The sequence below is a fragment of the Kogia breviceps genome, chromosome 12 (assembly GCF_026419965.1).
Source record: "Kogia breviceps isolate mKogBre1 chromosome 12, mKogBre1 haplotype 1, whole genome shotgun sequence".
Taxonomy (NCBI): domain Eukaryota; kingdom Metazoa; phylum Chordata; class Mammalia; order Artiodactyla; family Physeteridae; genus Kogia; species Kogia breviceps.
Window position 1 is genome coordinate 18,453,708 of NC_081321.1, and position 24,590 is coordinate 18,478,297.

The following is a 24,590-nucleotide window of genomic DNA, read 5'->3' on the forward strand; positions in this document are numbered from 1 at the left end:
GGAAAGGCGGTAATTTCAATGGTTTCCAAATAGACTCTTAAAAAGCTTTCTGAGATTTTTACCTTTTGGCAAACAAAGCTTTGGCTCCTCTGACACACGCACACATTTATTACACCCTTGTGACTGTGGTTTACATATAAGCATCTTATTAAAAGAGTTTTTAAAAAACTGAAAAGTGATTCCCTTTCTGACAGCAAAGGAAAAATAAAAAGATGTTCTTTGCCCTCCTGTTCTAATCTGTGTTTGGAAGTCAAGTCTGCAATTCCCAGAACTCTATCACCAGCTTGTTACATTTCCATAAATCTGTCCAAGAATACAACACTGTTCACACAAAAAAATGTAATATAAACTGTAAAACACATGCACTTGATACCTGGATCCAATCTGCCCCCATTTTGTATATAAGTGAAAATAAGGCGATGCTTTAAGTCGTTGAAATGACAATATCACAGTATTTAGATAAGTGCCACCAAATCATTATTGAAATTCTGATAGCATTTGCCTTACTGGTAAAAGACAAATACCTGTAACGCATAGTTTAAATAATTACTTTTAAACAAAAGCTTCTTTTCTACATTGCTTATTTATCTTTTGAGACCAACTCAGCAGGGCTATGTATTTTATTAAAATTGCCTTCAGACTGCTAATGGCAGGGCGTCTGTTAGCACAGGAAAAGTGATGGCAGTTTGACTCCTATTCCTAATATTGGGAGTTAGTCCAGACACTTAAGAGCCAGAACTCTGCTGTGCATTTGACTGTGTTATCAACACTTTACTTGCTAATGATACTACTGACAGCATTTCAATATGATGGGTCAGACTTAAATAGGAAAGCTTATAATTGTGCTTACAGAACCAAAGAAACGCCCTCCCCCCTCCCCACAAGAATATCCCTTTTATCAGCAGATCAGCTGGTGTTAAGCTTCATGACTGGGAATTATTTGGTAAGCTTCTGCTCAAGATTTTTTCTCCTTTTCCACTTCCCACCTTGAATGGAGAGACTCCATCAGCACCTGATAGCTACCCGTTCAGAAAATGACAACTGAAAGCCTTCCCGTGGTGCAGCCATGTGCCAAGTACCCAGCAGAAGGTCACACTGATGACTTCCCTGTGGCTTTTATTTTCCCCAGGGAAATCCACAGCCAGGGCTGACTGCTTGCCAAGTATGCTGAGTGCCACAAACCAGCAGTGCTAAGAATCCCCCATCCTTCTTGAGGGGAAGCAGTAAGCAACTGTGCTGAACACCTGTGTCAGCTCCTGTTCCTGGGGACACCCCAGGCAAGCACTCATTCAACATTCAGGGATAGGGCTCCCCTCTTCTAACTGGCACTTCTGTCCAAGAACTCCTCAGTAGTCGTACCATAATAGTTATGTTTGTCAGATCTCTATAACACCAGCGTGTTTAACTACCGTTAAGGAGGATGATCTAAATCATTTACGAGTTAAGTATTTTACTATAATCATCAAAAGGGAATCAGGATAATGAATGTGTTTCCTATTATTATAAATGTAAAAGTAACACTCTCCATCACTTCCTCCAACCAACCTGAGGAAGAGGAGACATAGTCTGAGATTTGGATGGCATGATTCCATAGATGGACAAGATCTAAATCAATCAGTATTTTTCCTATTACTAACTGGGAATAATATGCTAAACTGAACCGGTGAAAATTCTAGTCAAGAATGGATGGAGAAAAATCAGGCAGTATAACTAAAAGATTGCCTGCCACAGGTTAAGACTTAGTAAGAATATATGAAGGAAGGAAGGAAGGAAGGAAGGAACATCTAAACAATTTTCAATACTTCAAAAAATTCCATAATCCAGAAATGATTATATTCTAGGGAGCCAACTGAGTCTGCACTTAGTGTTTATGATTTGCAGACCACTCAGACAGGACTTGTGCAGAGATTTTTAAAAAAATAAATGAATAAATAAACCAAAGCCTACTTCAGGATGGCATAGCTTGTCAAGCAGCAAAACTACAATTCAAGCTTCAGAGTTCCTTCTACTTTGACTATTCCATTTGGTCTTCTCCAAAATTCCACAGGGCATTCAGACTGTTGGTCTTTCAGGGTGTTTCCTAAGCCTGGATTGCTCTTCCACCAAGGAGGCAAATTTTGCTATCAAATTTAATCTCACATAGCTTCATTCTCAACTCCCCTGCCTAGCTCCAGAATCTCTGCATGGAATGCTTCTTCGATATATCAACATTGGTATTTCAAATGTACAGACTCTCAAAACAATTCACATACCTCCCACTAATAAAAAATATGTAAATAAATACAAACAATTAATTTTTCCAGTTTCCTATATCTGTGAATTACATGGCTTTGATTTCAATTACTTAAGGTTCAAATTCATCCTATTGCTCCAGAAAGTCTACCCTAACGATTCCATCTTTGGATTTCTGCTCCTATCTGTCCCCAGGTTTTACCATCTTGGTCCTGACTTTCTGGATCTCTGGCTTAAATGACTACAATGGTCTCCTACCTTCCCCTTTTAGCTTCTCCCCTTGCAATCAACCTCATACTGCCAGCATATTAACTAATTAATCCAAGGCATAGAACTAATCACCACCCACGTTCCCTTAAAAAACAAACAAAAATTTTTAACGGCTCCCCAAGTCCTGTTAAGTCTAATCACTAGCAGGAGATTCAAAGTCCTCTTTACAGATTTGAACTGTAAAGTTTCTTTATCTCCCTTTTGTATACCCTGTGCTGAATCAAAACTTAACCAAGCCGAAAAAAACACCAGGATCTTAAATATATACTAGTTAAGCCCTACCAGTATCTAACATCTCTGCTAGGAAAACCATCCTTTAAGACCCAGCTCAAATACTGTTTTGTTTATGAAACTTTCTTTCTCTTTTCTATGAACCCTTATAGAACATCAGGTTGTAGCTCTTTTGTAGGCTTTTTGACATTATATCTCACACTATAATATTTGGTTTTGGACCTTCAAACTAAATTCATTTAGCACAAGCTATAAACAAAGCACTTCGGAAAGTATTTTAGGGATACAGTGGAGAACAAGACAGATTCATTCAGCAAAATGCAAAGAGAAAAAAAAATTTTTTTAAACTGGAGTGGAAAGTGGAAAGTCATTCAAGCAGTTGAAAGAACTCAAGGGCCAAATAAGATAACGACTGACAATTACCATATGGATTTAGTGTGATGGAGATAGCTGATGACCTTAGCAACGGTTGGCAGGATAGGCGTAGAAGAGGACTGACGAGCATGAGGGAAGAAAGAAAATGGAGACAGTAAGTTAAAACTTTGGGGAAGTAAGTATATGAAGGGAGTGGTAGCTGGAGGGAGAAGTAAGATCAAAGGGAAGTTTTAATTTATTATTTAAGAGGGGAAACTTGACATGTTTAACCATTAAAGTTAATTGAAGAATCAACGTTTGTGGAACTGCCAGAGGAAGTAGGCTTTAGCATGGGGGAGGGACTGGCCCTTCCAGGAGAAGGAGAACCTCCAAGCGAAAAAGGGACTGGAATCACAGCAGATTCAGCAATTTTAGGTGCATTTGTGAAGCTGAGGCTGCATACCCTCTCCTTCAAAAAACAGTGTCAAAGAGTAATTTCCTTGTTTCTCCGTTTAAACATAAACCTGATTCCTATTCTTATGACTAAAGGGGAAAGAATTTAGAATAAACAAGACTTTTTAAGAAAATTATACTAAGTATTCATAAGCAAAGATTTATATATTTGTTTATGAAAACAAAATATATATTTATTACATGAATATTCTAAAAGTCAAATCATGAAAATCTAAGCTTATATACCTACTTATAGTTTTAAGATAGTTTTTAATGCATTGATTCAAAAGTCTGACACATTTCTAGTAAACAGTTATTGGGCAATTGGAAACTGCTGCCATAAGACCGCTAGGAGAAGGCACTCCCACCTCCTCAATTCCTTTTTCAATAATCACTTCGATTCTCTGACATGAGAGTAATAATAATTTTAGAAATAACCCTTCCTTCCAAATATCAATAATACCTTCTATAACCTAATTTTTCTGAAAATAAATATGAACATTTTCCTGTTATTTACATAGTATATCCCTATTTTTTCATTTATATTAAAAATGGTCACTTCTAACATAAGTGATTCCTAATTCAACCAATTTTTATTTACACAATGCACACATTGGTTTAACAAATGTAAAGGAACTGCAGAGATAACAGAAGCAATGCAATTCTCCTTATGGGAGAAGCAGGGTTCATCATTTAGCAGGCAAACACAGGTTAAAGACCCCAAGTGGTCCTCCTGGTAAGTTTCAGAGCTGGTTCCAGAATTCATGCCCTATAAGTCCTATGAAGCTGTTCTTGGTTTTTTTTTAATCCATGTTTCCTTCTCATAAATAGTCTTATCAATCATGTGACCATTACAATAAACCATAAGATAATTTTCAAATATTCTCCCTTACAACTAGGAGATAAAAATTCATGACTTCTTTATGGACTTACACAAGGCTATGTAGTTTTGGTTGAAATTTAAAATGACAAACAAATGGGAAATTCATCTATGCAAAGCAACTAACTAGACACACAAATTTCTAAATATTACCTTGTCATTAATGTGCCTATTATGAGAAAATAAGTTATACATAACCAAAGAACATGATTCAAAATGAAAAGAATTCTGCAAATTAAAGACATGAAAATGAAAAATGATAGCTCTACTATTTAACATGAGCTCCCTGAACACAATCATCAGTCAAAATCTTAATCAGAGAATGTTGCCCTAATCATTGTTAAAGTCTATTTTCATTCATAATTTATATTCTGTGTATAAAGGAAGAAATTTTTAATGTTTTACCCAAGCTGTAAGTCCAAGTGATCCTCAAACCTTGAGAGCCACATTCATGCCCCTTTATTGGCTGAAATCCCCTTAATGATTCCCATCTCACTCAGAATAATAGTCAAGGTCCTGCCATGGTCTACCAGGCCTTATAAAATGGTCATCACAACATCCTACCCTTTCTCATCTCTTACTTGTCCACTCCTTACTCTCTCTGGCCACAGTGCCCTTCTTGACGCTCCTTCAACATATCAAGCACACTCATTATACTTGTTCTTCCCACTGAATGTTAACTCTCTTCACCCATATATCTAAATCATTTCCTCTTACTACTTTCAAGTCTGTGCTCCATTCTCTCCTTATCAGAAAGGCCTACCCTAGACATGGTATTGGATACAGTCTCCCACCATTCTCAATTTACTCTGCTTTATTTCCTCTTTAGTATGTATCCCCATTAACATATATATTAAAATCCTCGTGTTATGTTTTCCTCCACTAGAGTGAAAACTCCAGAAGAGTAGGAACTTCTGTTGTATGTATGAATGAATGATCATCTTATCGTTTCATCCAGCTGAACAGGGAACTTCTCCAGAGAAACAACAGTTAAAAAAAAAAATCTTAACGTCTTGAGTTCTTCAACTATCAATACAATTCAAAGTGAAGTATGAGTATCAATGGTATTCTTTATCAAATATAAACTGCTGAAGATGACAAATGATGATGGTATTTTTTACGTGTGTGTACAATGTTGTGTGCGGAGTTGTTTGTGTTCCATAACCTGCAAGGCACGCAATTCAGTGAGTCTGCATCATATCAAGAAACATAGATTAATCTCTGTTACTAATATTTCATGTGACAGTGGGAAGCAATGTAGGTTTGTAAAATAGATGGATTAGACGGAAGTTCTTTCTATGCGTCAAGACTATAAGGGATCTATGAGGTCTCTTCCTTCTTGATCTTACTTCCAAACATGCAAAACTCAAACAACTGTATTCAATTTAACATCAATATATACATACAGCTGGATGCCAAGAAAATCCACTACTTTTGGCTTCAATTTATTTCTTTTTAATGTTTAGTTCAATGATATTTATAAACTGAAAATTGGGAGATGTTTACTACCAGAAAACTCTTTATACACATATCACCAAAAAGTGGTTCTCAACTCTGCAAGAATCAGTGCAGACATACTTACAAACCCAATTACTTGGGCATATCATTCTAAACACAGCTTTTTGCAGGACTCTTTCTTAATTTAGCCAAGAGCAGAGACCCGAGATTATGTAATGCATCAAGATATACTTGAAATTATCTTTCCTTTAAGCTGGAGAGTGGTGTTCTCTCAAGACACATACAATAATAATCTGTTTAGTCCATAATTCTAGAAAATAACTAAATCCCTGAAGCATCCTGGCAGATGAACTTTATTTAAGCTTAGATCCTTTCTGAATAAGTCATTTCACTTGAAGAGATGTGATCAGACTGAAGAACAAAGTTATTTATCTCTCTGTGTGATGGAACCCGAAAAGCCCACTGCTAGTTGCTCTCCAGGAGGCCTGGATGTGGAGGAGCTAAGTCAAACTCCAGGAGAGTTGTGGAAGTGGTAATACTAGAGGGGTAACAGAAAGGGAGAGGACTCCCAAGCTTCTATAAATAACTAAGCAATAGTAGCAAGCGTTGTAATCACTATTTAAGACAACTGGTAGTCTTCCTTGAAGCAGGAGATGAACACGAGCCATCAGTCACTCATGGTGACTCTCAGGGAAATGGGGACTGCAAAGGCCAGCATGGCTGCATCCAGCTTACTGAGGAGTTTGACTTACACTAAACTTTCCACAATGGCTGACAAATGCTCACAGTAGACCCTTTGACTAATTTACCTTCAATTTACATATGGTAGTCAACATTCAGTAGTTAAAATTAGCGTTGATAAACAAATTGACTCTAAGAGCATCAAGAGCTTTTAGAGGTGTCCCTGTACCCAGAGAACAGGGCAGAAAAGAAAGGAAACTTGACTTTCATGACCCCAGTGTTCTCCCACTACAATTACATAATTATTAACATTGTATATGTTTTAAAGTTTTGACTCTGGAAAAGTCATCAAAAAGTCTTCATTTCAAAACAGTTTACACTCTAAAAAGGATAATAGAAATCAGGGTAACTGTGTACCATATTAGGTAAGAAATCTTCTTCTAATCCTGAAAATCTCTTCAAATTATTTTTTCAACTTCAAATCCTAAAAAGAGAATGCCTAAATGCTGGACTCATTATCTAAAGGCTTTAGTCGTTACTTGCAAAACTGAAGATCACACCAAGTAAGCATGGATAAGAAATAAACAAGTGGCAAGAGAACAAGAACTCCAAAATTAATGACAAAAGAATGATCAGCAAATGATAATAATACAATGTTCTGACCTGCTGAGTCTGCAATCTCTCCCACTTCTGATGTCCTTGATATTATCTATTTCTTGCAATGCTAAGAAAAAAATAACAAAGAAAGACAAGTATTTAGGGAAAAATCAAAGTAATTCCAAAATACTTAGGTGAAAAATAATTAAACATTATAAAGAGAGTTAAGATTACTACAACATAACTTTGGAAGAAATATTAAGTAATTTCATTCTAAAATATTTTCTAGACCAGATTCATAGCCACACAACGTCAGATTCATAGGACTATGCCAGTTAATAGCCGATGAATGAATAATAAATGAACACTCAAGAAACAAACTTTCATAAATGACAGGAAAGATATAATGATAGTTGAAATGTAAAAAAAAATGTGAACCAATTATCTTAAAGCTGTTTCAATTAAATCACTTTTAAAATTTTTATATTATTAATTCAGTCATGTAAGCACATGTGCATGTATGTAGCCTATGATCACCCTGGGAAACAATTTAAACAATTTTAACCATTCTTACAATCCATGATGATTAACTTAAAATATACTTATAATGCAACGTTACTTACAACTACAATACTTTAAGGATAACAAGCTAATGGGCACTGAAATTTATTAACTACAGGCTAGCACTTACCAAAGCACAGTGCTACATTGTACTAGGATACTAAGTTGTATAAGAATAAAGCGTTTACAAACTCACTGGATAATTTCTACGTTAGAACAATAAAAACAAAAATAGCAAAATAAAACCAGAAACACCGTATTGATACTTAGTCACTTTATCTGAGTCAGACCCCAAAGACCAGTATTTATGCATTGGTCCCATGACAGAAGAGCTTTATGTCTTTGGAAATTTATCTAACCTCTTTGAAGGTTTATTTTCTTGATCTGTAAAATGGTTTCATAGCCTTGATATAAAGGCAAAAATTAAAAATTTTTTCAATACATGTAACTATATTATCATTATTTTATTATTTATTTATTGATATAGAATTTTTTTTTTTTTTTTTTTTTTTGCGGTATGCGGGCCTCTCACTGTTGTGGCCTCTCCCGTTGCGGAGCACAGGCTCTGGATGCACAGGCTCAGCGGCCATGGCTCACGGGCCCAGTTGCTCTGTGGCATGTGGGATTTTCCCAGACTGGGGCACGAACCCGTGTCCCCTGCATCGTTAGGCGGACTCTCCACCACTGCGCCACCAGGGAAGCCCTAGAATTCTTTTTTATAAGGGGAGATTCATTATCTATTCTTAGCTTTTTAAACTTTGGCCTCAGAATGATTATGGTTTCAAAATGGTTTCAAAATGTTTAAACATTTGTTAATGACTTTTATGATCTTGAAACATGATTATTAAAATTGTATAAATATAAATTACATAACATTTATGCCCTAGGAGGGTACAGTTAAGTGTACCGTCAATCAGATTACGTGGTTAGTATTTTATTTTATGTATTGTTAATTAATTAATTAATTTTTGGATGCATTGGGTCTTCGTTGCTGCACAAGAGCTTTCTCTAGTCATGGAGAGTGGGGGCTACTCTTTATTGTGGTGTGCGGGCTTCTCATTGTGGTGGCTTCTCTCATTGCAAAGCATGGGTAATAGGCACGTGGGTTTCAGTAGTTGTGGCATGCGGGCTCTGTAGTTGTGGCTTGTGAGCTCTAGAGCACAAGCTCAGTAGTTGTGGCACACGGACTTAGTTGCTCCACAGCATGTGGGATCTTCCCAGACCAGGGATCAAACCTGTGTCCCCTGCATTGGCAGGCGGATTCTTAACCACTGCGCCACCAGGAAAGCCCTGTGGTTAGTATTTCAAATAAGACTTCAAAATGATATGCTCAGGGTAACAGAATTCTACTTCTAGGATATTGATCTAACATACTAGAGCCAGAGATTTAGAGATGATCTAGGACCAAGTTACCCGTATAACTTTTGATTATTAGTTTATATAAGACTTCTCATTTTTGGAAGAAACAATAATTTGGGGTGGTTTCTGGGGTACCTAAATTCTTTTAAAGGCTACAAAATAGTAAAAGAAATTACACAGCAAGACTAAGTGGGATGTATCCTAGGAATGCAAAGTTGGTTTAACATCTAAGTATCAAATAATGTAACATATCATACTAATAAAATAAAACACAAAACAATATGACCGCCCCTATAGATGCTGAAAAGCATTTGACAAAATCCAACACCCTTCCATGATATAAACATTCAACAAACTAGCAATAGAAGGGAACTTCCTCAACCTAATAAAGAGCATCTACAAAAACCTCACAACTATCATACATAGTAGAAAAAGACTGACTGGTTTCCCACTATGATCAGAAATAAGACAAGAGTGTCCACTCATGTCACTTCTATTCAAGACCGTACTGGAGGGAGACCTTCAAGATGGTGGAGGAGTAAGATGCGGAGATCACCTTCCTCCCCACAAATACATCAGAAATACATCTACATGTGGAACAACTCCTACAGAACATCTACTGAACGCTGGCAGAAGACCTCAGACTTACCAAAAGGCAAGAAAATCCCCACGTAGTTGGGTAGGGCAAAGGAAAAAAAAAAAAAAAACAGAGACAAAAGAATAGGGATGATATCTGCACCTTTGGGAGGGAGCTGTGAAGGAGGAAAAGTTTCCACACACTAGAAAGCCCCTTAACTGGTGGAAACGAGGGGAGGTTAAGGGGGAAGCTTCAGAGACATGGAGGAGAGCTCAGCAACAGGGGTGCAGAGGGCAAAGCAGAGATTCCTGCACAGAGGATCGGTGCCGACCAGCACGCACCAGCTCGAGAGGCTTGTCTGCTCATCCACCAGGACGGGTGGAGGCTGGGAACTGAGGCTAGGGCTTCAGAGGTCAGATCCCAGGGAGAGGACTGGGGTTGGCTGTGTGAACAAAGTCTGAAGAGGGCTAGTGCACCACTGCTAGCCAGGAGGGAGTCCAGGAAAAAGTCTAGACCTGCCTAAGAGGCAAGAGACCATTGCTTCGGGGTGCACGAGGAGAGGGGATTCAGAGCACTGCCTAAATGAGCTCCAGAGACGGGTGCGAGCCGCGGCTTTCAGCATGGACACCAGAGACAGGTTGCTGCTGCAGCCACCAAGAAGCATGTGTGCAAGCACAGGTCACTATCCACACCTCCCCTCCCAAAAGCCTGTGCAGCCCGCCACTGCCAGGGTCCTGTGATCCAGGGACAACTTACCCGGGAGAACACACAGCACACCTCAGGCTGTTGCAATGTCACACCGGCTTCTGCCACCACAGGCTTGCCCGCATTCCATACCCCTCCTTCCCCCTAGCCTTGAGTGAACTAGAGCCCCCGAATCAGCTGCTCCTTTAACCCCATCCTGTCTGGGAGGGAACAGACGCACTCAGGCGACCCACACGCAGAGGTGGGGCCAAATACAAAGCTGAACCCTAGGAGCTGTGTGAACAAAGAAGAGAAAGGGAAATTTCTCCCAGCAGCCTCAGCAGCAGTGGAGTAAATCTGCACAATCAACTTGATGTACCCTGCATCTGTGGAATACCTGAATACACAACGAATCATCCCAAAATTGAGGTGGTAGACTTTGGGAGCAACTGTAGACTGGGGGTTTGCTTTCTGCATCTAATTTGTTTCTGGTTTTATGCTTATCTTAGTTTAGTATTTAGAGTTTATTATCATTGGTAGATTTGTTTATTAATTTGGTTGCTCTCTTCCTCCTTTTTTTTTCTTATATATAGATGTGGTTTATTTCTCTTTCTCTTTGTAAGTGTTTATGTGTATGCTTCTTTGTGTGATTTTGTCTGTATAGCTTTGTTTTCACCATTTGTACTTGGGTTCTGTCTGTCGGTTTTTTTGGTTTCTTTGTTTCTTTGTTTGTTTTAGTACAGTTTTTAGCACTTGTTATCATTGGTGGATGTGTTTTTTGGATTGGTTGCTCTTTTGTTTCTTTTTTAATATCACTTTAAATTTTTTTATTTTAAAAAATTTTGTCATTTATTATTTTTAAAACTTTATTTTATTTTACTCTTTTTTTCTCCCTTTTCATCCGAGCCATGTGGCTGACAGGGTCTTGGTGCTCCAACCGGGTGTCAGTCCTGTGCCTCTGAGGTGGAGAGCCAAACTCAGGACATTGGTCCACCAGAGACCTCCTAGCTCCACGTAATACCAAATGGCGAAAGCTCGCCCACAGATCTCCATCTCAACGCTAAGACCCAGCTGCACTCAACGACCAGCAAGGTACAGTGCTGGAAACCCTATGCCAAACAACTAGCAAGACAGGAACACAACCGCACCCATTAGCAGAGAGGCTGCGTAAAATCATAATAACGTCACAGACACAACAAAACACACCACCAGATGTGGGCCTGCCCACCACAAAGACAAGATCCAACCTCATCCACCAGGAAGGGACTAGCCCCCTCCACCAGGAAGCCTACACAACCCACTGAAGCAACCTTAGCCACTGGGGGAAGATGCCAAAAACAACAGGAACTATGAACCTGCAGCCTGCAAAAAGGAGACCCCAAACACAGTAAGTTAAGCAAAATGAGAAGACAGAGAAACAAACAGCAGATGAGGGAGCAAGGTAAAAACCTATCAGACCAAACAAAGGAAAAGGAAATAGGAGTCTACCTAAAAAACAACTCAGAGTAATGATAGTAAAGATGATCCAAAATCTTGGAAATAGAATGGAAAAAATACAAGAAACGTTTAACAAGGTCCTAGAAGAACTAAAGGGGAAACAAACAATGATGAACAATGAAATAAATGAAATTTAAAATTCTCTAGAAAGAATCAATAGAAGACTAACTGAGGCAGAAGAACGGATAAGTGACCTGGAAGATAAAATAGTGGAAATAATTACCACAGAGCAGAATAAAGAGAAAAGAATGAAAAGAATTGACAACAGTCTCAGAGACATCTGGGACAACATTAAACGCACCAACATTCAAATTATAGGGGTCCCAAAAGAAGAAGACAAAAAGGGACTGAGAAAATATTTGAAGAGATTATAATTGAAAACGTCCCTAATATGGAAAAGGTAATAGTCAATCAAGTCCAGGAAGTGCAGAGAGTCCCATACAGGATAAAGCCAAGGAGAAACATGCCAAGACACATATTAATCAAACTATCAAAAATTAAATACAACGAAAAAATATTAAAAGCAGCAAGGGAAAAACAACAAATACCATACAAGGGAATCCCCATAAGGTTAACAGCTGATCTTTCAGCAGAAATTCTGCAAGCCAGAAGGGAGTGACAGGACATATTTAAAGTGATGAAAGGGAAGAAACTACAACCAAGATTACTCTACCCAGCAAGAATCTCATTCAGATTCACTGGAGAAATTAAAACCTTACAGACAAGAAAAAGCTAGGAGAATACAGCACCATCAAACCAGCTTTACAACAAATGCTAAAGGAACTTCTCTAGGCAGGAAACACAAGAGAAGGAAAAGACTTACAATAACAAACCCCAAACAATTAAGAAAATGGTAATAGGAACATACATATTGGTAACTACCTTAAATGTGAATGGATTAAATGCTCCAACCAAAAGACAAAGAGCCATAGACTGGCTGAATGGATACAAAAACAAGACCTGTACATATGCTGCCTACAAGAGACCCAGTTCAGACCTAGGGACATATATAAACTGAAACTGAGGGGATGGAAAAAGATGTTCCATGCAAATGGAAATCAAAAGTAAGCTGGAGTAGCAATTCTCATATTAGACAAAATAGACTTTAAAAATAAAGACTATTATGAGACAAAGGAGGATGCTACATAATGATCAAGGGATCAATCCAAGAAGAAGATATAATAATTGTAAATATTTATGCACCCAACATAGGAGCACCTCAATACATAAGGCAAATGCTAAGAGCCATAAAAGGGGAAATCGACAGTAACACGATCATAGTAGGGGACTTTAACACTCCACTTTCACCAATGGACAGATCACCGAAAATGAAAATAAATAATGAAACATAAGCTTTAAATGACACATTAGACCAAATGGACTTAATTGATATTTATAGGACAGTCCATCCAAAACAACAGAATACACTTTCTTCTCAAATGCTCATGGAACATTCTCCAGGATAGCTCATAACTTGGGTCACAAATCAAGCCTTGGTAAATTTAAGAAAATTTAAATTGTATCAAGTACCTTTTCCAACCACAGTGTTATGAGACTAGATATCATTACAGGAAAAACTCTGTACAAAATACAAACACATGGAGGCTAAACAATACACTACTAAATAACCAAGAGATCACTGAAGAAATCAAAGAGGAAATGAAAAGATACCTAGAAACAAATGACAGTGAAAACACGAGGACCCAAAACCTATGGGATGCAGCAAAAGCAGTTCTAAGAGGGAAGTTTATAGCAATACAATCCTACCTCAATAAACAAGAAACATCTCAAATAAACAACCTAACATTATACCTCAAGCAATTACAGAAAGAGAAGAACGCCAAAGTTAGCAGAAGGAAAGAAATCATAAAGATCAGATCAGAAATAAATGAAAAAGAAATGAAGGAAACACTAGCAGAGATCAATAAAACAAAAAGCTGGTTCTTTGAGAGGATAAACAAAATTGATAAACCATTAGCCAGACTCAACAAGAAAAAAAGGGAGAAGACTTAAATCAATAGAATTAGAAATGAAAATGGAGAAGTAACGACTGACACTGCAGAAATACAAATGATGATGAGCAATTACCACCAGCAACTATATGCCAATAAAACGGACAACCTGGAAGAAATGGACAAATTCTTAGAAAAGCATAACCTTCTGAGACTGAACCAGGAAGAAATAGAAAATATAAACATACCAATCCCAAGCACTGAAATTGAGACTGTGATTAAAAATCTTCCAGCAAACAAAAGCCCAGGACCAGATGGCTTCACAGGCGAATTCTATCTAACATTTAGAGAACAGCTAACACCTATCCTTCTCAAACTCTTCCAAAATATAGCAGAAGGAGGAACACTCCTAAACTCATTCTATGAGGCCACCATCACTCTAATACCAAAATCAGACAAGGATGACACAATGAAAGAAAACTACAGGCCAGTATCACTGATGAATATAAATGCAAAAATCCTCAAGAAAATACTAGCAAACAGAATCCAACAGCACATTAAAGGATCATACACCATGATCAAGTGGGATTTATCCCAGGAATGCAAGGCTCCTTCGTATAGTCAAATCAATCAGTGTGATAAACCATATTAACAAATTGAAAGAGAAAAACCATATGATCATCTCAATAGACACAGAAAAAGCTTTTGACAAAATTCAACACCCATTTATGAGAAAAACCCTCCAGAAAGAAGGCATAGAGGGAACTTACCTCAACATAACAAAGGCCACATATGACAAACACACAGTCAACATCATTCTCAATGGTGAAACACTGAAACCATTTCCTCTAAGATCAGGAACAAGACAAGGTTGTGCACTCTCATTACTATTATTCAACAATAATAATAGTTTTGGAAGTTTTAACCACAGCAATCAGAGAAGAAAAAGAAATAAAAGGAATCCAAATCGGAAAAGAAGAAGTGAAGCTGTTACTGTTTGCAGATGACATGATACTATACACAGAGAATCCTAAAGATGCTACCAGAAAACTACTAGAGCTAGTCAATGACTTTGGTAAAGTAGCAGGATACAAAATTAATGCACAGAAGTCTCTGGCATTCCTATACACTAACAGCAAAAGATCTGAAAGGGACACTAAGGAAACACTTCCATTTACCACTGCAGCAAAAAGAATAAAATACCTAGGAACAAACCTACTTAAGGAGACAAAAGACCTATATGCAGAAAACTAGAAGACACTGATGAAAGAAATTCAAAATGAAACAAACAGATGGACAGATATAACATGTTCTTGGATTGGAAGAATCAACATTGTGAAAATGATTCTACTACCCAGATCAATCTACAGATTCACTGCAATCCCTATCAAACTACCAATGGCATTTTTCACAGAACTAGAACAAAAAATTTCCCAGTTTGTAAGGAAACAGAAAAGACTCCGAATGGCCAAAGCAATCTTGACAAAGGAAAACAGAGCTGGAGGAATCAGGTTCCCAGACCTCAGACTATACTACAAAGCTACAGTAATCAAGACAATATGGTACTGGCACAAAAATAGAAATAGAGATCAATGGAACAGTATAGAAAGGCCAGAGATAAACCCATGCACACATGGTCACCTTATTTTTGATAAAGGAAGCAAGAATTTACAAAGGAGAAAAAACAGCCTCTACAATTAGTGCTGGGAAAACTGGACAGCTACATGTAAAAGAATGAAATTAGAACACTCGCTAACATCATACACAAAAATAAACTCAAAATGGATTAAAGACCTAAATGTAAGGCCAGACACTATAAAACTCTTAGAGGAAAACATAGGCAGAACACTCTATGACATAAATCACAGCAAGATCCTTTTTGACCCACCTCCTAGAGAAATGGAAATAAAAACAAAAATAAACAAATGGAACCTAATGAAACTTAAAAGCTTTTGCACAGCAAAGGAAACCATAAACAAGACCAAAAGACAACCCTCAGAATGGGGGAAAATATTTGCAAATGAAGCAACTGACAAAGGGTTAATCTCCAAAATTTATAAACAGCTCATGCAGCTCAATATCAGAAAAACAAACAACCCAATCCAAAAATGGGCAGAAGACCTAAATAGACATTTCTCCAAAGAAGATATACAGACTGCCAACAAACAGATGAAAGGATGCTCAGCATAATTAATCATTAGAGAAATGCAAATCAAAAGTACAATGAGGTGTCACCTCACACCAGTCAGAATGACCATCATCAAAAAACTATAAACAATAAATGCTGGAAAGGGTGTGGAGAAAAGGGAACCCTCTTGTACTGTTGGTGGAAATGTAAATTAATACAGACACTATGGAGAACAGTATGAAGGTTCCTTAAAATACGAAAAATAGAACTACCATACAACCCAGCAATCCCACTACTGGGCATATACCCTGAGGAAACCATAATTCAAAAAGAGTCATGTAGCACAATGTTCATTGCAGCACTATTTACAATAGCCAGGACATGGAAGCAACCTAAGTGTCCATCGACAGATGAATGGATAAAGAAGATGTGGCACACATATACAATGGAATATTATTCAGCCATAAAAAGAAACGAAATTGAGTTATTTGTTGTGAGGTGGATGGACCTACAGACTGTCATACAGAGTGGTGAAGTATGTCAGAAAAAGAAAAATAAATATTGTACACTAACACATATATGGAATCTAAAAAAAAAAGGTTCTGTAGAAACTAGGGGCAGGACAGGAATAAAGACACAGACATAGAGAATGGACTTGAGGACACAGGGAGTGGGAAGGGTAAGCTTGGACGAAGTGAGAGAGTGGCATGGACATACATACACTACCAAATGTAAAATAGATAGCTAGTGAGAAGCAGCTGCATAGCAGAGGGAGATCATCTCAGTTCTTTGTGACCATCTAGAGGGGTTGGATAGTGAGGGTGGGAGGGGGCATATGGGGATATATGTATATGTCTAGTTGACTCACTTTGTTATAAAGCAGAAACTAACACACCATTGTAAAGCAATTATACTCCAATAAAGATGTTAAAAAATAATAAAATAAAATAAAAAATAATTTTTTAAAAAGACTGTACTGGAGGTTACAGCCAGGTTTATTATGAAAGTACAGAAATAAAACACATCCAGATTGAAAAGGAAGACGTAAACTATACTTGTAGACAATGTTAGTTTTATTTAGAAAATCCTAAGTAATTCACTAAAAAACACTATTAAAACTATGAACAGGTTCAGTAATATTGCAGGATACTTGATCAATATAAAAATCAACTGGGGACTTCCCTGGTGGTCCAATGGCTAAGACTCCATGCTCCCAATGTAGGGCGGCCGGGTTCATTCGCAGGTCAGGGAACTAGATCCCACATACCACAACTAAGAGTGCACACGCCACAAGTAAAAGATGCCACATGCCTCAACTAAAAAGATCTCACATGCTGCAACAAAGATCCTGCACATACCAGATAAGATCCTGTGTGTTGCAACTAAGGTCTGGCACAGCCAAATAAACAAATAAATATTTTTTTAAAATCAACTGGATTTCTATATACTAATAATAATCACTACAAAAATAAAATTAAGAAATCATTTACAACAGCGTGAAAAAAATAAAATAATTATAAATTTAATAATATAAGTGGAAGACTTGTGCATTAAAAATTAAAACACTACTGAAAGAAATGAAAGAATATCTAAAAAAGATGAAAACACATCCTACATTCATGGAACAGAGAACTTAATATTCTTAATATGAAATATTCCCCAAACTGATCTATGGATTCAACACAATCTCTATAAAAATTTAAGCTGGCTTTTTTGGTAAAAACTGACAAAGTGTTCCTAAATTTCATAAGGCAATGCAAGGGATCCAGTATAGCTAAATCAATCCTGAGAAAGAAGAAAAAATTGGGGGAATGCATCCTTTACAACTTCAAAACTAAAGACAAAGCTACAGTAATCAATACAGTGTGGTACTGGCATAAAGATGCAAATATAGATAAATGGTATAGAATTGAGAGTACAGAAATAAACCTAGACATTTATGGTCAATTGATTTTTGACACATTTGCCCAGACAATTCAATGGGGGAAAGAACAGTTACGGTATGACAAAAAATAAATAAATAAATCTAGTCTTTATTCCAGGTTCTTTTTTTTTTTTTTTGAATTTTTGAATTTTATTTTATTTATTTTTTTACACAGCAGGTTCTTATTAGTTATTCATTTTATACATATTAGTGTATACATGTCAATCCCAATCTCCCAGTTCATCACACCATTGGTGTGATGTGTATGGACACATACACATGTGTATGTGTCCATACACATGGACACCTTGGTGTCCATACATTTGTTCTCTACATCTGTGTCTCAATTTCTGCCCTGCAAACTGGTTCATCTGTACCATTTTTCTAGGTTCCACATACATGCGTTAATATACGATATTTATCTTTCTCTTTCCGACTTACTTCACTCTGTATGACAGTCTCTAGATCCATCCACATCTCTACAAATGACCCAATTTCGTTCCTTTTTATGGCTGAGTAATATTTCATTGTATATATGTACCACATTTTCTTTATCCATTCGTCTGTCGATGGGCATTTAGGTTGCTTCCATGACCTGGCTACTGTTCCTGATTCTTGACACAGAGCTTTGAAAACCCTTAGAATTCCCTGAGTGGCAGGTGTGACTTTGTTATGCTATGAGGTGACTCTTGTCAGAGTTCCCACATAGCTTCAGGCTGGGAAAGCATGTCAGAAAAAGCAACCAAGTGATTTGAGGGATGGAACGTTGAGACACCTCCCACCCCCATCCCCTGATCCTCCCACACACAATCTCTGGGGAGAAGAGATTGAGAGGCTGGAGATTGAATTTAATGACATAGCCAATGATTTAATCAACCATGTCTATAATTATGTCAATAAAAACTCTGAACAACAAGCTCAGAGAGCTTCCTGTTTGGTGAATACATTGATGTACTAGGAGGGTGGCAACCCTGCCTCCACAAGGACAGAAACTCCCACTCCACAACACTTTCGGCCTTGTTCTATATACCTCTTCATCTGGCTGTTCATTTGAATCCCTTATAATAAAACAGTCATCATAATTAAGCACTTACATGAATTCTGTGAGTCATTCTAGTGAATTACTGAACCTGAAGCAGTGTCGTGGGAGCTTCCAAATCTGTAGCCAATTCAACCAGGCAGAATTTTCCCTGCCTGGGGACCCCACTTGCAGCTCTCTTCTGAAGTAAGGGCAGTCTTATTGGGGACCTTAGCCTTTAGTTTGTGGGATCTGGTGCTAACTCCAAATAGTTAGCATCAGATTGATTTGAATGATAGGACACTCAGCTGATGTCAGAGAATTGGTACTGGGATATAATCATCTTTTCAGTGAATGGTTCTGGGAAAACTAGATATCCACATGCAAAAGAATGGAATTAGATCTTTACTTCAAAACCATATAAAAAATTAACTCAAAATGGATCATATAACTAAATGTAAGAGCTAAAACCATAAAACTCTTAGAAGAAAGCATAAATATTTGTAACCCTGAGTTTGGCACTGGTTTCTCAAATACAACACCAAAAGATAAAATGAGTAACAAAAGGAAAAAAATCAATAAATTGGACTACATCAAAATACAAAATGTTTGTGTTTCAAAGTACACCATCAAGAAAGTGAAAAGGCAACCTACAGAATGAGAGAAAATATTTGCAAATCATAGATCTGATAAAGGACCTGTATCCAAAATATAGAAAGAACTCTTAAAACTCTATATTAAAAAGTCAAACAATCCAATTAAAAAATGGACAAAGCATCTGAATAGACATTTTACCAGAGAAGATATAAAACTGGCCAATTTGACTATGAAATATACTCAACATTAGCCATTAGGTAAATGCAAGCCAAAACCACAATGATATACTACTTCGCATCCATTAGGATGGCTATTTCTAAAAAAGAGATAATAACAAGTGCTGATAAGAATGTAGAGAAATTGGAACCATGTATGTCACAGGTAAGAATGTGAAATTCTGCAGGTGTTCTGGAAAATATTTGGCGGTTCCTAAAATGTTACGTACAGAGTTACCATATGACCCAGCAATTCCACCCCTATGTACTTACATACACAAGAGAAATGAAACATGTGTCCATACAAAAACCTGCACCCGAATGTTCATGGTAGCATTACTTATAATAGCCAAAATATGGCAACAATCTAAATGTCCATCAACTGATGAATGGATAAGCAAAATGTGATACATCCATACAATGGGATATTATTCAGCCATAAAAAGGAATGGAGTACTTGTTACAGCATTGATGAACCCTGAAAATATTATGCCAAATAAAAGAAGCCGATAACAAAAGACCATATATTATATGATTTCATTTATAAGTCCAGAATATTACCTATTCTATAGATTTACCATCTATAGAAACATTGAGCAGATTAGCAGTTACTTAGAATTATAGGGAAAGGAGATTTATGGGGTAATGGGAAGCAACTGTTAATAAATATGTAGCTTCTTTTTGTTAGATGAAAATGTTCTAAAATTATACTGTGGTGATAGTGAACAACTCCTTGAATTTACTGAAAAACACTGAATTGCACACTTTCAATGAGTGGATTGTATAGTATATAAACGATAACTCAATAAAGCAGTTTTTTAAAAATTACACAGATAAAACAAAGACACATTAACACACTATCCCCATTTTTAAAAGGAAAAGTACCCACATCTGTCTTGAAAAAGTCTATGTTAAGATGATACAAAAGAAATTTTATATTTTGATAGATTATTGCTTGACAGATAACATTAATGGCATTGCAAGATTAAATACCAATAATAAAATAATAGTAAGGTGTTCTACTTTTAAATTAGTCTTCAGAGATTAGTCTTTCAATAGAACTCAAGTATTATAATAAAATCCAAGTATAATTTTCACTTTTTCAGGGCTGGTAGTGTAGAAAAAACTTTTTCATCCAAAGTATGGTGATAGCTCAGAATACAATTTGTTAAAAGCTGTAAATCACGTAGACACTTTTGTGATTTTAGAATTCTCTACTTAAGAATGACTGTTAAAAAGGAATACTTTAGCTGCCAAACAAAATTAGATAAGTATGTGAGGAAACATATACTTTGAAAATATCAAGTTTCAGTGACATAAAATTCAAGTTTACCAATCCTATCTATTTAAACCTTCAATTTTAATATGAATTCATTTAAACAAGTACTCAGAAGCTACATTACCCTATGGGGCTATCTAATATTTACCCAATTTCAATGATATAATAAGAGTTATAAGATTAAGCAATCTGATCAATTCTAGTTACACAACCTAAAATGACTAAACTCTTTGTCAGTCAATACATGTTTGACTATTCAAGTATATTTTCTGCCATCGAAATTTATATAAGGTCTGCTGCCTTCTCTTTTTTTTTTTTTTTTTTTTTGTGGTACGCGGGCCTCTCACTGTTGTGGTCTCTCCTGTTGCGGAGCACAGGCTCCGGACGCGCAGGCCCAGCGGCCACGGCCCATGGGCCCAGCCGCTCTGCGGCATGTGGGATCTTCCCGGACCGGGGCACGAATCCCCGTCCCCTGCATCGGCAGGCAGACTATCAACCACTGCGCCACCAGGGAAGCCCCCGCTGCCTTATCTTAACTGTGCAGGCACATTGCTTCGAGTTCAGTTGCGAATCTGTTGAGTAGAAACCCTCTATCTATTCATCTATTCAACAAAAAAGTTACTGAGCACTTATCATAAGATACTGTTTATATAATAAGGCAGAATGGAGAAATAAAAAGAACACATGTTTTGAGATCATCTAGACTTAAGTTCAGGCCTCGACTTATAGGTGCCAAAACCTTTCTGAACCTTAGTTTTCTCAATTTTCAAGTGAGAATTAATTAAATTAATAAATGTTACAGAACCCAATAATAAATGTTAATTTCTTTTTTCAGCCTAATTTGAAGGCTAAGAAGATTAATCGGATATGAATTCTGCCTTTTATAAATTAACAGTACAGCAGACATTATAATGTATATAAGTAAATTAAATAAGGTGAAAAATTATACAATTGAAATTTCCAGTGATAAAATAAGAAATGAGATGATCCGTACCAGATGTACATAACATGGCATCTTCATTAACAACAAATAGAAATAGCATTTATATAGTTGATTACCAAGCTAATTAAATAATTATCAAGTGAAAAATGGAAGATCAATAATCTTGGTTTGTTCCAAGGAAATTCTGAGTAATTGCAAGTAAAGTTTAATATTAGAATATTATAACGTTCTAGATTATATAGAGAAAAGATGCTTATTTATTAGTATTGTTTCTTATGATAATGAATAAAAATGCCACATTTCCTCTATCAAGAATTTGTTAATTCTGGCTATCCCATCTCCAGCCTATATGGGTGACCACTGGCAAGTTACTTTAAGTCTTGGTTCCTTCATTTCCTCATCTGTTAAATGGGAATTAAAATAATGCATGCTTTACTGGGTGAACAATAGAATAAAATGAGTGCATGTCAAGTGCACGAGTACCTAGTCCATTAAGTACCTAACACTGTAGGTATTCAAACAATGTTCGACAGTCTTATCTCTCTTATTATAATCTTTCACAACACAGCAAGAACATGTACAGGCATTTTAACTAAATTTTAATTACCATTCAATGGGAGGTGAAATATCATAGCAGAAAAGATTTTTGCATGCATATTGGGAAAACTAGGGCTTTTTCTTTACATCACTCATAATGGCCAGCAGAATGATGTTCTATGACTGGCCAAGACTATATCATGTGCCTTTGTGGTGGGGCAGATAATGAAGAAACAGTTCAACCAAAAGAAAGAGTATGTATATAGGTATGGGGGGATGCTCTTTCTAGAAGAAGGGAGTAGTAAGGCATGCTGAAAGATAAAACAACATGCCTACCTACTTCTACCAAGTGAACAGGGATAGTCTTTGCTGTAAGTTATGATTTCTAATTTAACTGAACTCAGAAGATGGTAAATAAATGAGTGATTTATATAAATTTAGAACTCTTTAATTAAAAAGTCCTCATGATAATAATGGAGGGAGTCTGCTCTCCCTTACATGTTGCATCTAATTGGCCATTGAATCATCCTCACCCAGTCTCTCAAATACCTATAAAATATGTCCCTTCCTCTCTGTTTCCATAGGTATCACCCTTCTCCACACTCATGTTCTTCTCTTACCTTGACTATTATGAGTGCTCCCTTTCTTAGCTGTTCTCCTTGCTTTAAGTCTCAAACCTTACATGAGACAATTTTTCCATCTTCTGCCATTCTTCTCTACCTACTCTTCCCTCAAGACCCAACCCAATCATTGTATCTTCTCAGTGAAGTCTTTCCTAACTCTCCAAGGGACATTGAAGAAATTTTCATTTCCTGGGACTTAACAAATGGTAACTTAGCATATATATGGAAGTATCCACTTACGGGTTATGTCAAATTAACACAAGTTTTTATTATAATACCCCATGCTGGAAAGGTATGGTAAAGTGGAGCCTTTCATATGTTGCTACTGAAAGTTAAAGGTGGTTCAAATTTTTTGAAAAATATTTGGATCATCTATACCAGCAGTCTTACACATGTTCATACGTAATTTCATTTCTGGAAAATATATCCTGAGGAAAGAATTCCAAAAACAAGAAAAGTTTATCCACAAATATATTTTTCTAGAAATTATTGATAATATGAAAAAAGGAATGAGTCCAAATGGCTAACAATAGGGCATTACTTAAATAAACTACAGATCACCTCCCTAACTCATCTGCTGAGGAAAAGAGGCTTAGTAATTAGCAGAGCCCAGATCCAAATACACATTCCTGTGACTCCAGTGCCTGAAAGTTCCTAAACACTAATTCTGTTCCAAAATATTAATGTTCTAAAAGATTAATTTTGGTTAATAGAAGATGTGTAGTTTATATAACCAATGATATATACACACATTCACACACAAGATATAAAAATGACTCAAAGGATAAATGCCAAAATGTTACAATATTTTTAGAATTACAAAAATCGCTTAGTTTCTTTTGCTAATCTACATTTTCTAAACACTTCTCCAATAAATTATATAACTTTCATAATAACAGAAGTTTATTAAATAGAATATCAAAACTTTTATACAAATTGTATAATGCTATTTAAGTGTGGGGATCAAAGGGTTTTGCAAAAGTTCTGAGTTGGCACTTAGTGCCCTTATAATAACCCCATCTTCCTCTTCAGAAAACAGACACCCACCGGAGCACCCCATCCAGGTTCATTTCCTATGTATTAACCAAAAATCTTTTTTAAAAAACATTTACATAGCATATCATCTACATTGACTCTTCACCAACTTCACAACCACCCTATGAAGCGTGCACTGTTAACACATAGCAAATGAGGATACTGAATTAAACTTAGTTGCTCATGGTCACATGGTCAGCATGTGGCAGAGGTGGGATTTGAACTCAAGACTTCCTGACATCAACAACGAGATATCACCTCACACCTGTCAGAATGGCTATTATCAAAAAGTCTACGAATAACAAATGCTGGAGAGGGTGTGGAGAAAAAGGAACCCTCCTACACTGTTGGTGGGCATGTAAATTGATACAGCCACTATGGAGAACAGTATGGAGGTTCCTCAAAAAACTAAAAATAGAACTACCATATGAGCAATTCCACTCCCGGGTATATATCTGGAAAAAAAAGAAAAGATACAGGCACCCTGGTGTTCATAGCAGCACGA

The 24,590-nt window shown here is 36.7% G+C and overlaps 1 protein-coding gene across 14 annotated transcripts in view; it reads right to left on the reverse strand.

The window, feature by feature from the left end:
- The window catches only part of SOX5 (SRY-box transcription factor 5), a 1,010,478-nt gene that overhangs the window by 657,008 nt on the left and 328,880 nt on the right, over positions 1-24,590 (reverse strand). For all 14 annotated transcript variants that reach the window (XM_067008877.1, XM_067008891.1, XM_059082188.2 and 11 more), the window contains one exon: positions 7,223-7,283. The gene's annotated coding sequence lies outside the window, so the exon portion shown is untranslated. The remainder of the gene's footprint in view (positions 1-7,222; positions 7,284-24,590) is intronic.